Source organism: Prinia subflava, chromosome 4, assembly GCF_021018805.1.
Source record: "Prinia subflava isolate CZ2003 ecotype Zambia chromosome 4, Cam_Psub_1.2, whole genome shotgun sequence".
In the NCBI taxonomy this organism is placed as follows: domain Eukaryota; kingdom Metazoa; phylum Chordata; class Aves; order Passeriformes; family Cisticolidae; genus Prinia; species Prinia subflava.
In genome coordinates, this window is record NC_086250.1 from 55819504 (window position 1) to 55832939 (window position 13436).

General features: G+C 42.7%; 1 protein-coding gene and 1 long non-coding RNA gene across 6 annotated transcripts in view; one reads left to right on the forward strand and one right to left on the reverse strand.

Moving 5' to 3' along the window:
• ZBED4 (zinc finger BED-type containing 4) overlaps window positions 1-5028 on the reverse strand; it is a 28497-nt gene extending 23469 nt beyond the window's left edge. Inside the window, exon 1 of one of the 4 annotated variants that reach the window (XM_063396816.1) lies at window positions 3715-5028. The gene's annotated coding sequence lies outside the window, so the exon portion shown is untranslated. Of the gene's footprint in view, window positions 1-1296; window positions 1318-2776; window positions 3159-3381; window positions 3555-3714 lie in introns of those variants that run through there. The other 3 variants (XM_063396813.1, XM_063396814.1, XM_063396817.1) reach the window with 3 other exon arrangements.
• Window positions 5029-5095: 67 nt separating this feature from the next.
• Window positions 5096-13403, forward strand: LOC134550282 (uncharacterized). Of its 2 annotated transcripts, XR_010080302.1 has the most exons (4): window positions 5096-6410; window positions 7932-8096; window positions 9653-9757; window positions 11441-13403. It is a non-coding gene; the product is annotated as an uncharacterized LOC134550282 (long non-coding RNA). The 2 variants fall into 2 exon arrangements; XR_010080301.1 differs by lacking the exon at window positions 5096-6410 and having other exon boundaries at window positions 6417-8096.
• The last annotated feature ends 33 nt before the right edge of the window (window positions 13404-13436 follow it).

Below are 13436 nucleotides of genomic sequence, written 5' to 3' on the forward strand. Positions count from 1 at the left end.
AAGAAAAAAGGGAGAAGAAAACTGAAAGACCCAGCAGACCCAGTGGCTCAAAGGCCACTTCCTTCTGTAATACCTAGTTTTTAAAAATATTTGATAGGATAATCTATTTTAGTGGATGGACAATTTTAAATAAACTTGTAAAATTCTGTTGCTCCCCTGTATTTTCCAAGGCCCTGTTATAAGTCTTAGTGCTGTGTTGATGTTTACTGAAGAAGATCCCCTCTGCATTAACCACCTGTGACACTGGCTGCTCTGCAAATGCGATCCCTGCTCTGGACAGTTACTGTCTTGGTTCAAAATAAGCCATAGCAGGGGGAAGCACCAGACAGAGAGGCTGCAACACACAAAGTAACAGAAAGATGGCAAACATTACTCTAAGCTCATCACTTGTCCAGCCGTCTGCTGCTCTACATTTTGCCTCTCACATAATCAGTGAGGATGCCGTACCTGTCACCATTTTGCCTTCTATAGATGTCATGAATGAGTGGTTTGGCTGCTTAAAAAAACACTGTCAAAGGTACTGGCAAAAGCAGGGTTTAATATGGATATGTGAAAATGCAACTTTACACAGTTCAATAGCAAGGTTCACTGTAATACTACACAGACTAATGCATACAAAGGAAGATCACATAAGAAGCAATCTGGAATGATTTACACAAAAGCTATGAAAGCAAAAGCAGTAAGACTGCAAAGGATATGAGTGGAAAGATAACGGTGCAGAAGGATTTAGCAGAACTTAATAATTGAGTACTTAAACATTTACAAAGTGATTTGATAGTTTTTACAACAATTATATCAATGACTTAACTATGGATTCAAAATAGTAACATTTGTACCATAATCGATCCACATACACAAAGGTAAATGATGTATACCCTATTTCTGTGTGTCTAAAGCCTCCTGTGAAAAATTCCCCTTAAATTCACTAAATATGTCAAATCCCTTTGCATTTTCCCACAGGCAATGGTTGCACCTTGAGGAACATGGAGATGGGAGGTGAGTGGCTGACAGTCCTTGAGTACCATTAACTTGAGTGTTTGTGTGCTCTGGGAGGCACTGGCACAGGCTGCTGCAGTCCAGGCAAGCTCAAACAGACTCACTTAGGACCGATGTGTATAGGGTCGGAAGATGATTGACTTTGGTCATCAATAACCTTCCTGACCATAAATGAAGTCAGTAACTACTAAGATTATTTCCCCGAAGTGCAGTAACAATGATGCCGTTCCACTCGGGCTACATCCAGGTAAATGGTTTACCAAGGCTACCAGAGGTAAGTGCTTATCCTTTGTTTCCCACCTTTACCACGCCAGAGCTCCAGATACGATCAGGGAGTGCCTCGCAGCCCAACTGGTGCAGTCAAGGGATGCTTCAGCACTCAGCTGCTTTGGTCAAGGCTCACCAGAAGCTTCCAAGAAGGCAGAGCAGGCACAAGGATGGGAGGGTGTTACACCACAAGAAGTAAAAGACTTATTGTTATGTAACAGTACAGATGTTTAGAAAACATTTCTCCGAGATGCTTAGTGTAGGTACTTCATTTTACTTATTCTTAATCAATTCTCACATTTGACTGCTCTGGAGAACTCCTACAGAATAAATTCCTCAACATCTGTTAAAGCTGCAAGGTACTAGCAACATGAAGTATCAAAGTAGACACATACCCAACTTTACAGAAACTGTCAGCACCTTGCCTGTTGGTCTTATACCTTGTGGACAGCACTCAAATTTTTGAAAGTAAACCAAAGAATTTATTTTGTTTTGGACAGATTTTTTTCCTCTATAAAACCAGTCTCCATAGTGAATAATAACTAGAATGCCCCTGCCCAGTACTTGCACAAACACAGGCTTCCTAGAGTAGCAGCATAGTATCTTGGGGATAGTTGATAAAGTCTCCCAGACTTCACTCCCCCCAGTATGTAAGCCACGAATATCCTCCCAAGGGTGCACACCTGCTCTTAAAGTGAAACACTGCATTACTGAAGATAAGCTTTAGAAGAAAATTACTGTGCTCGTGCTCTTGAAAGGCAAAACAGATACGCATGTATAGTGGGACATAAAGACAACAACATGTAAGGAAAGTCTGGAAAATACATTCATATTATGGGGGCTTGAAAAGCTTTTCCTGCTTAGTACCATGGGTGTAGCATGACAGCTCATGCTAAATTATTGAAATCTCTCAAGGGAACCCCCTGGAAACAAGACAGGACTACTTCTAACACATAAGCACTACAGAGACAGGTCTCTACACTGCAAAGCCTAACTCTACTAAACAGCAATGATAAATAGAACCACTATTAATGTAAAAGAGGCTTTAACCTTTCACTACAATAACACATGTTTTTACGCTGTTAGTAGACTGTATATGCAGCAGACAACTTTAAGCGTATTAGACACCCTGAGCACTCCAGTAAGCATTCTAAGACAAGCACTCTAACATCAGCGGTTGTCTCAGTGTAGATCCAGGAGCTACAAAAGACATTTTAAAGCAAAATTACCATGCCCAAGCAGAAAGTGAAAGGAGCACTACATGAAAGCTAAATTCTGTACTTTTCTGAAACACCATTCTTGAGCGACTCTGCCCAGGAGGGATGGCTGGAACTTCACCGCACACAAGCACAGACGCGGTGCTTACGCCGCGGCCGAAGCCGCTGGCGGGAGCCTGCCCACCTCGTGTCCTGTTTCTCGGGGGGAAATGCTTTTTAGGACTTCCCAGGCTTTCCGGTCCCGGCACCCGACTCGGGAGCCTGCACCCGAGGCGGTCCCGGTCCCGGGTTCTCACCCTGGGGAAGGCGGTGGTCTCTCCACGCCGGGGCCGGGCCATCTTGGGTCGGGATGGCAGCGGCCACATGGTCACCGCTCCCTCCGCGGGCCCGGCTCCTGCGGCCCCGCCAGGTGGGCGCGGGCGCTCAGCCCCGGCAGCTCCGGCCGGCTCGGCCCGGCCCGGCCCGCGCCGCGCACAATGCCGGGGGGCTCGGGGCGCAGCCGGCGGGCACCCCTCCCCGGGCGGGGGGCGGTGGGGCCCGCCGGGCGGCCCGGGACAGCACCGAACCCTTGGGCACCAGCGACCTCCGTTCACCGGGCCGTCCGCGCCCCCCGCGGGGCCCCGCAGACAATAGAGCCGGCACCGCGGGCCTGGTTCCCGGCTTCCTGCACTGCCCCGCCGCCACACGCCCCCTCCCCGGCCTGGCGGCGCTGTCCCGCGGGCGTTCCCGGGAGGGACAAGGCGCCGCGGGGCCCGGAACGCAGATCCCCGGCCGCGCAGGCACCGAGGCCGCTAAGGCCAAACGCGGCGGTGGCGGGCACGGGAGGGGGAGGGGGGGTGAGGGACCAGAGAGCCGTACCGCCCTCTCGGCGCCCTCCCGGTGCCGGAACGGTGCCACTCACCTCCCCGGGCGGCTGCCGCGGGGGAAGCCGGAGGTCGCCGCTGCCGCCGCCCGGCCGGGCCCGAAGGAGTTAAGAGGAAGGGCCGGGCGGGCCCGTCCCATTCATTACCCGGCGCTTTGTCTCGGCCGCCGCCGCGGCGCTGAGCAGCTGCCCCGGCTCGGCCGCCGCGGGCGCGGGGCGCAGGCGCGGGGGGCGGCGCCACGCACAGCGCGCGACATGTCAGCGCGCCGGGCCGCAAAATGGCGGCCCCCGGCCGCGGCGCTCGGGGACCGCGGGGTCCCTTCGCATCCGCGTCTCGGCGGTGCCCCAGGCGGGCCGGGGCCCGACACCGACCTTCTCCGCAAGGGCGCGGCCGCTGGTTGCTGCACGCCGCTTCGTTCCTGGGGCGGCTGAGGGCGGTGGCTGTGTTGGTTTTGAGGACGGCGGGCTGGGTTCGGGGCGGTCCCTGCGGTGCTTCAGGCCTGGAGGGACCTCTGGGGCCTCTGCCCGGCCGGCTGCGCCTTCCGCGGGAGGCCGCGGGCGGGCGCCTCGCGTTCCCCATGGGCCGGCCGCGGAGGGGCTTCCCTGGGCCGGCTGGAGCGGGCACGGACACGCTGTTCCGAGCGCAGCCCTCGCTTTGTCAGGAATTTAGCCTCCATTGTTCGTACCCGCAGTGGAACCCACCTTGAATGAGTATGCGTGGTCAAGCGCACAGGGTTTGTTTCTGGCCGCTGTTTTGATGCACTGGGTCTGCCTCGGGAGAGGCCTTCGGCGTGGCGCTTGAGTGTCACCTGAGCAGGCATCCCAGGGAAAGATGTTCAGGGCTAATGCGCTGGCCTGGTTCAGGGGAACAGCGGCCAGCTATATGCTTGAGGTCATGTTCTGGATAAAGCTCCTTCGGTGTTCGGTTGTAAGTTGGTGATTGCCTTCTTCAATGGAGAAACTTCAATTAAGGTTATCAATTAGCCGAGTGATCCAGGCTTTTCAGGTGGGATGAGGGTGAAGAAGAGTGTTTTGTTGGGTCTTTTTGGTGTATGTCATTTCTCGGGAGAGCTGAGCGAGATATAATCTGCTATGATTGTGACATTTGTTGTCAAATTCCCAGTGGCAGTCATAGGTTTCACTTTCTTTGCCTTAGTTGTTGGTGGTCATAACTTGCTGCTTACCTTTGGGAGTGAGAACAAGAGAAAAACTTTAAGAGTACTGTAAACAATGTTAAATTTTAGATTAAGACAGTGTTTAGAGAGACAGTGCTTAAGCAAGTCCTTGCTTTTGAACTGAGTTCTTTTTATTACTTATTTTTTTTTCTTTGTAATTTGAACAGATAGTAAAGAGTGTTTTAGTTGGATATATGGCAGTATATGAAGAGATCAGTTGATAGCTTTTTAATTTTAAATAGTGGAGCTCTTCAACATTCTGCCATATTAGGTGTATGTACTTAAGTACTGGTGTAATTTTCTAAATGGATTCTGCCAGTCAACATCCAGTAAAGGATCTGTTGTGGTTAATATTTCCTTTGGAAATTTCAAAAAATGCTTTTTTGGGTTTTTTTTATTCATACACTACTCAAACTCCCAACAAAATAGTTGTTACGCTGTGTGCAGGCAGTCTTTTGTTCCTTATTACTTTTTAATTTACAGTTTCTTTTTATTGGCGGAGTTCAACAGTGTGTATATCAATAGTATATATATTATATATACTATATATATTAGTTACTATAGGTGACTGAGGCTAAAGTGATTTGAGGTGAAGTTACTTGGACTTGCTCAGGTTCCACTGTTACAAAGTGCAGTTGAAGTTTGATCTTGACTAGATCTGTCAACTAGACACAGTAATAGAGGTGTGAGAGCTTAGTTAAGAAGTCTCTATCACCAGTCTGCTGACAGGAACTTACAGCAGTGATAATAGCAGCAACTGTTGTTATTAGTATCAAAATAAGTCACCTCATCTTTTAGAGAACTATAAAATTGCAGCAGTTGGAATGACATAGTTGTGGTTATTACAGTATGGAAAGATTAAATAGAGTATGTGGCTTTGTTAAATGCTTTTTTTAACAGCTGTGATTTTAGAGAGTTTCACAATTCATAGTTGAAAATTTTACACTAAATTAAAAAAACCAGGAAATTAATTTTGCACTTTTGCATTGCATGTTGCTCTTTCTGTAATCACCTTTCTGTACCTCTTCACTTTTTTTCATACATCCCATTATTAAAATTGAGGGTTAGGGAAGTTGAGATTAATGAAAGTTAATTATTTCTTTAAATTATCTTTTAGGTGGCTTGAGAACCAATCAGTGATTCTGTATATAGTCTACTGGTGTATACCACAGATTGATTGAAATAACTGGAATTTTTCTGTTCTTGTTGTTTTACAAAAATACACTGGAAACTCAAGAAATTGGGCCTAAAAAATCTGAGCAAAGCTGGATCTAGAACCTCTTCTCACAAACAAGCAAGTAATGTGATGAATAAAATACAGAAGTGGTGATCTGATGACTGGCAAAAGAAAGAGTAAGTAACTTCAATTCCTAGAGAAGGCTCCAGACTGCCAGCTTGTGGTGAATGTAGCAGCTCTGGTGTGGTGGTAGTCTGAAGGTAAAGATTTTCCATAAAGGTTGCAGTCTGAGGTGTAAGTATGTGAAAGAACATAGTCATTTAGGAGGACAGACAATTAGGAAAATCTGCAAGGCATCCTGACAGGAAGAACCCAAATTTCCATTATTTAACTTCAGAATAATAATTTTTTTCTTTGATTTTTCCTCCATTTATGCATTTATAATTTTGTTATCTGTTTCAGATATTGTGAATAAACATCTTTATTTGCATGGTTAACTGAACCTGACATGAACTAAAAGTGATATGATATTAAATGAATATAAAAAAGTAATTCCTCACTCCAGTCCCTGGAGCAAACTGCAAGTATTTGGCTCCCCATTATGTTTTGTAGAACAGCGGAAAGCTATGAGACCATGCTTCCAAATAAACTGTTTGGGTTCTCTGCAAAATAGATATTACAGGTTCAGAGAAGTAAGAAACATCACTTATGTAGCTGTAAGTAATCATCTCTCTGTCTTTCTCAGTACTGGGGTGTACCTTGAACTTTGAAGGCTCTCAGGGAGGCTATGGCAAGAGCCTAAGACTAGTTGGAAACTAAATTAAATTCTTATATCCCATTCTACTGTGATAGAACTTTAAATATGCCTTAAATACACCTATTTCAATATTATGTTATTAGCCAAACATAGATGTTTAATACTGCAGACAGAGTTTTGTGTTTTGTGGTCTCCAGGTCTCTCTAGTCACTGGGCCTTCATAATGTCTACATTATGAAGCCATCTTAATCTAGTTTTATTGATTCCTCCCTTCCATTTATTTCTTGGTAGTATACATTATATTGATACCGCAGTGATAAATTGATGTAATTCTGTCTTTTTGCACTTGTATGCATTTGTAAACACTAAACATTGTTAATAACAGTGTAGTTAGTAGTATTGATGCTGTTACCTTGTTTCAGCAAAATTGAGCAGTTAATATTTTTCTCCAAACCTGCTCTGCTAAGCTTATTTTCACTCAAACCTTTGGCTTCACCTCTAGTAACTTCTGTATCAGTGATGCATTTTCCATATGAGGTCATGAAGAGTAAAACTACATCAAGAGATAACATTTCTTAAATAAAGCTCAAAGAATTACAGATTTTTGTATGCACTGAGGTAATACACTTAATAAAATTATCTCCTTTCCTCCTTGTATAGACTCCAGCCTCTTCCAGGAACCTATTTAGGCAATGTCAACTTCATGATAAAAACCTTAAAATAGAGGTCAAAAGTACTAAATTTGGATGTCCAATTCAGTATCTATCACACAGTTATGATTTCTAAGAATTTGTAACATAGGAAAGTACTTACATTTAGCATACATAGCATTCTTTTCAGTGGGTTCTTGGCTCTGCTTATCAGACCTATGTGTCAGGGTGAGTGCTCAGGAAATAAGGAATAAGCAATCACACAGTAGTTAGGAGCAAGCATTCACTGCCAAAACCATGGTGCCCTTGTGCATTTATGTTAATTATCTCATTTATTACAAACACAACTGTTTCATCTCTATCATCCTCGCTCTGTAGCACATCAGAGGTGTATGTCACTGATTTTTTGACTTGGAGTTGAGCATATAATAGCATGTTGACAGGATTTACTCATCCTTGCCCTTTATGTGGAGTGAGCATGGTGCTGGAGTAGTCAGTTTGAAGTTCCTATTCTAGCATTTTTATTTGGCCTCTGGAGATTTTGTCTACATTATGAAGCCATCAGTATCAGAACTGATTTATATATACATGAGCTTGGAAGTTCTCTTTATTAAACACTATCAGACCTTGGCTGAGGCAGTAGCAAGTCTGGGACAAAGAAAGATGTGTAGGGTTCATTATTACTTGTTAAATGATACGCATGAGTTGAGTTTCTCTGAACAGAGGAAGCTGCAGGCTGTGTCAGTTGCTCTTGGTGGTTCAGACTTTTTGGTGGATGTTATGTGTTGTCTTACTTCTGACTTATTTTTCACTTTATTTTTCCTTCCCAGATTTTGATGTCACCTTCTTGTAGTCCTTCCCCATATAAACAAGGAGGCAAGACCTTAATTCTGAATGAGCCCATCTATTTTTGGATTTCTTCTGTGACAAATGACTAGGGATTCTAACAGTCGAACTTCCTCCATTGCAAACCATCTTAATCATCTGCAGACCAGGTTTATCCTCTAGAATGAATGAGGAAGAAATAGTTAAATGATTAAGACTGGATTTGGATCTCATTGCTGATTGAATTTTAACTTAATTATACTAAGGCTGGGGTATTAACTCATTGTAAACATTGGAGACTGTTTCTTAGAGATACATGTTTGTGTGCAGGCTAACTAGGAAAAGAACTCCCCTCAAAGCTTATACCTCATCTCGTATTATATTTGCAAGTTTTTAAACTGACACCAGAGGAATTGAGAATAGAGAAGTCACTCTAAGGGTTTCAATAAATAAAATGAACTTATGTATAATTAAACTTTATGAAGGCAGTGAGCAACTTGTCTTTGCTTGGATGAATGCTGTTAGAGAATCCTTTCCAGTGTAGAGGAAAGGGTCAGGAAGTAGGAAAGGGACATGCTAAAAATGTATTTGCATAATATTTTTTACATGAGTTATGCTATGTTAAGAAATTACTTCATTTATCAGAAACTCAGGTATGTTCTGAAATTCAATCCTGATCAGGAGAACAACCACAGAAACTAAAAGAAATTGTATTGTTCAAAAATCATTGTGTATCAGATTTAGGTATGGAGCACACTTTGTTTACATTTTGCTGTGGTTGCTATTGACAAAACTTTTCAGTTCAAATAGGTCTTTTTTTTTTTCTTTTTTGCATTGACTTTCTATAAATTCTGCCTTATATCTGCTACTGAGGTTTCCTCTGTGTGTCTTGCAAAAAAAGAGGTCAAAATCCAATGTAGATTGTTTAGCCACACTGTTTTATAATTCTTTGCTGTGCAAGTATGATATTTTTTGAACTTTGTGCATAGCAATTACTGTTTTGTTTTTTGATTCCTACCCATTACCACTGATGTTCTGTCTTTGCCTGTAACTTGGCTCAGTTAGTTATGCTGTGTGAATTGACAGACTCCAATTCTAAACATGCAGCTGCTTTTGTAAGCTAAACTAATGATACCTAATAACTGGGGATGCTGAAGGGGCACTCCCAAATCCTAGATTTACTTTATTGCTGCTCTCTTAAAATGCTGGTAATCATTTTCACCTGCATGCAGGGAGGCACTCCTGGGAGCTAAACAGATAAATGGTGACTTGTTTATGAAGGGTTTTTTCTGATGGCAGTTATGCTGTGGCAGGAACATCTTCCCACAAAGACCTTTACAGAGGGAGCTACTGTGCAGAACATAATAAAGGTGCCAAACTGTAAACACTAGGAATTTAATAATTAATACCAAAGAGACAATGGCAGAAGAAAAGGGGAATATTATTCTCTTGATTATGGCTCTGTCTACTCTTTTGGAATCAGCAATATCATTATATATGAGAGTGCCAATAACTCTGTTCCAAGGGTTTGTTCCTGGTAAAATAGTCTGTAAAATTGTAGTTGGTAGTTTTGCTGTTTGGCAGACCTATAGGTCAGTACACAGGCAAGCTCTATGCTTGTGCTGCAGCATGTTGTAATCTGAGTGTGGTTTTTTGTTTTGTATTATTGAACCATAGCTTACATATGTTTTCATGTATATCCTAATTGTGAAGTTTGGTTTTGCAGCATCTTTGCAGTATCCAGAGGAATGAGCTCAATCCTCACCTTCCACCATGCAACAGTTACGAGCACATATTATAGAGACCATCTTAAAACTGCAAAATCCTAAAGGTACATGATGTTAAAGGATTCAAGATAGTGGATAAGTAAAGCAGGCGGTAGGTTTCCCTGTCAATTGTGTGTCTCAGCAAAGTGCTTGGTGTATCTGTCCATGAGCGAGTGATGGGATACATACCTCTTCTTGCAGTAGTTGACCCCAAGCAGTAGTTCCAACAAATGCTTAAATGGAAATGGGGTAAGGGCCTTGGCATAGCAGCTTTACTATTTGAAGACCACTCTGTCAAATGATCTTCAAGCTTATCTGTAGATAACATTCCGTAGGACTGCTTTGCAGATGCAGCTCACAGAGGTATTTCATAGCAAGCACCCTGATGCACCCTGAGCTCTGATGATAAAAGGTCTCTGGACCTTCATCAGTACCATAAAAGGCACTGAAACAGTTCCTAGTCTGTTTTTAAACTTGTGTTTTGGTGAAGACCATTTGTTTGGATCAACATGAACTGTTCTGAAGGGTCAGACTAAAGGGTCTTACCAATTTACAAACAAAGAACCACTTTGGCTGTGAGAATGAGAAAGGTGGGAGTTACTGAGGCTGTAAGAAAGAAAAAATCCTTGATTCCATAGCAGTTTGTGAACATTATGTACACCAATATTATTTCATCTTTACTCCTTCTTTTGTCATAATACAGCTAAAACTTCCAGATCAGGTGAGTGAGAAGGAAAATCCAGACAATTCTTTCTAACTAGAGAACAAGGAATATATTCAGTAAACAAGTAGGAGTAAAATGGACCAACACTTCTCCTATATATTTTAAGCCAAAAATTTGGTTTATCGTTCTGGGATGGTCATCTAGGACTTTGGACCATATATTCCACTCAGTCTAGTATGACATACCAGTCTTTCTGACAAGGTATCAATGATAAATAAGAGATGGATCAGTGACATGTGTTTTTATGTAAATACAGATATTTGCAAAGATCACCCAGAAGGTGCAGACCACCACCCCACAGACTGAAAATAAACAGCTGAAATTTTGTCAGCACACTGCTGTAATATGTCTGTTGATAAGGTTACAGCATCTTTTCCACATTGAATGCTGTTCTGGCTTCTATGAGGAGAACAACCTTTCTTTTGTGAACTTGCAAAGTCATGCCCACGAGTATTCTACCAGTGCCACAAAGGATGACTGATGAAGTGAGCTCCAAAAGCATTCCCATGTAGCATGAGGGGACCATGGTAACGTTGTATCTCATAGATGAGTGTGAAGGTGTGAATTGTATAATGGAGAAGCCAAACTTGGAAACTACTGCTGATACGTTACCTTGAGGCATCATGCAGAAGTATCTCATGCAAGGTGAGGCAGATTTTTCATCTTGATAGGAAGAAGACCCACACGTGAATGTTAAGGCAGTCCAAAGACTCTCTCAAAATGCAGATTCTTGCAGGTTCTAAGGTAGGTGTGGAGTGAGTTCCTGTTCTTTCTTGTCCCTTCACCAGCCAGCTCTCCAGGCCAGGGCAGAGATACAAAGTTGCACCCAAGTAGATCAGTACTCCTGCCACTATTCAGTGCTGCAGTGAGTCTTGAGTTAACAGTTATTAACCTGTAAAACAAAGGTGATACACTTTAGAAACATAGAAATGTGTCTCATGAAGTTTGATTCTACCAGAAAATACAAGAGGATGCCAAGGCAGATAAATAGTGATTGTGTTTCTTTACATGATCTTTCTTGCAGTGATTCTGTTGAGAATTTGACAACTAATGGAAGTGAAAGCTGGTAGGCAGAAGATCCTCCTTCTGTGAAGTTTTCAATGCAAAGTGAATCAACACTGGCAACTTGGTTAACATTTTGATGCTGCCAGGTAGGGGTGTGAGGATTCGGAGGGATTTGAACTGAAGCCCCTTGCACATGTTGAACTGATGTGAAAAAAGTGAGGGGTCTGTTGCCATCAAACTGTGGATCAGAGGGCTTCTTGGTTTTGGCTTGAAATTGAACTGTATGCTAGTAGAACTGTATTCTTTTGAGTAACCACATCCCGCTTGTGAGGGGAAAAGACAGGTAACACATCTTTGGAATTATAGGGACATGTGCTAAGGACTGGTCAGATGTCCCAGACAATACCACATACTGTTCTACTTTGAAATACATGGACTAATGTACTAATACTTAAAATGTAGACATTGACCATCCTGCTCTGGTAGCCTGTCATAAGGTCAATGAGAAATGATTTTGAAGTCTAAGACTCCTAATACAGAACTTTTTGTTGAGCTTGTCCTGGTCTTTGTGCCATTGCTCTGAAATACCACATGAAGGAATGACATGAGTTCTGTGTCCTAGGCTGTACTCCACATACCACTTTTTTACTGAGAGTAAATGGGGGTATCTAGAAGCATGAGTTTAAATTACAGAAAAGTGGTCAAATGCTGCAAATAGCAATAAGAAATACCACATTATCAAAGAGGTATTGGGACTATGGAATGCTGTAGTCCACCTGGCGGAAAAAAGAAACTGGAAAAAAGCCAGACTTGCCTTGTGTTAAACAGATTAGAATGTGGACAGCATCAAGGTTTCTGTGGAAAACTTGTCTCCACTTAAAAAGTATTTGTACAAATGCACGGCAGATACACATATGAATTATCCCTTAAAAGAAAAACCAACATTATTTCCCTATCATAATATTATTAGGTTTTTGACACTAATGTACATGATATGCTATGATGCTCCCTTTTTAATACCTTTCTATCACACGTTGAGTTCCAGTGCAACACTAACTTATGTTGTAAGACTTCTGAGACTGATGGCAGAATCACTAAAACAGTTTAACTGGAGAGTAGTTCCTCGCAGGCAAGTACACAAATGACCAGATGGCCTCCATAGTTCATACAAACTTTCCTATATTGGAAATTGAAGTTATTTTGTTTGTCTGAGCCTAAGGCTCTATTACCTACGCTGAGTAGACTGCACAAGTGTTAGCTGCTTTAATAACTTGTGTTTTATTCAGAGATCACTGTGCTAAATGGTCCCTGGTGAGGAAAAAAGAATCTGGAAAGTACTTTCCCTATTCTACAAGATTTCCATAGCCTTGTTGCTTAAACTCTCTGGATCTTAATTAACTTTTTACAAGTTATAACAGGTGTATCTATTTCTGGTTCCCTAGTCGTATATTTATTGTAGGACCAACTGGTTTTTGAGGCAAGGAAACATCTAACTGCTAGAGAAATCAAAAATGAATTGGTAAGTTGTTCTGCAGCAATTTAGCTGATGGATGCTAAATACTGATGGGTAAAGAGAATCACACCTACTCGCAATCACTTGCTTTTTAGGACTTGTTCTGGATGATCGACACAGGCAAGTGTTTGTGTTAGGCTGGGCCATCTAAACGTTGTTGTTTAAGGATGTGGGTGCAGTTGCCTCGCAGAAATGTATTGCAGTAAAATCCTCCAGTTCTCGAATATGGCTGCAATGGCTGTCTAAAAATAATACCTAACAAAGGGTGTCCTTCTCAGGGGGAGCCAAAAATACCCTTATTTCTCTGTCAAAATGTAAGGCTATTATTAGTTAATCAACAAGCAGCAGCCTGACCCAGAGACCACGAAAGAGCTGACTTTCAAGCACATTTTCTACGTAAGGAATCTTGAGCTTGGACTTCCCCCCCCAAAAAGATAATAAATGCCATTCGCTTCAAGTTTTGAGCATCGGTTTTGTAACGAGCCGCGTCCCGCCTCCGTCC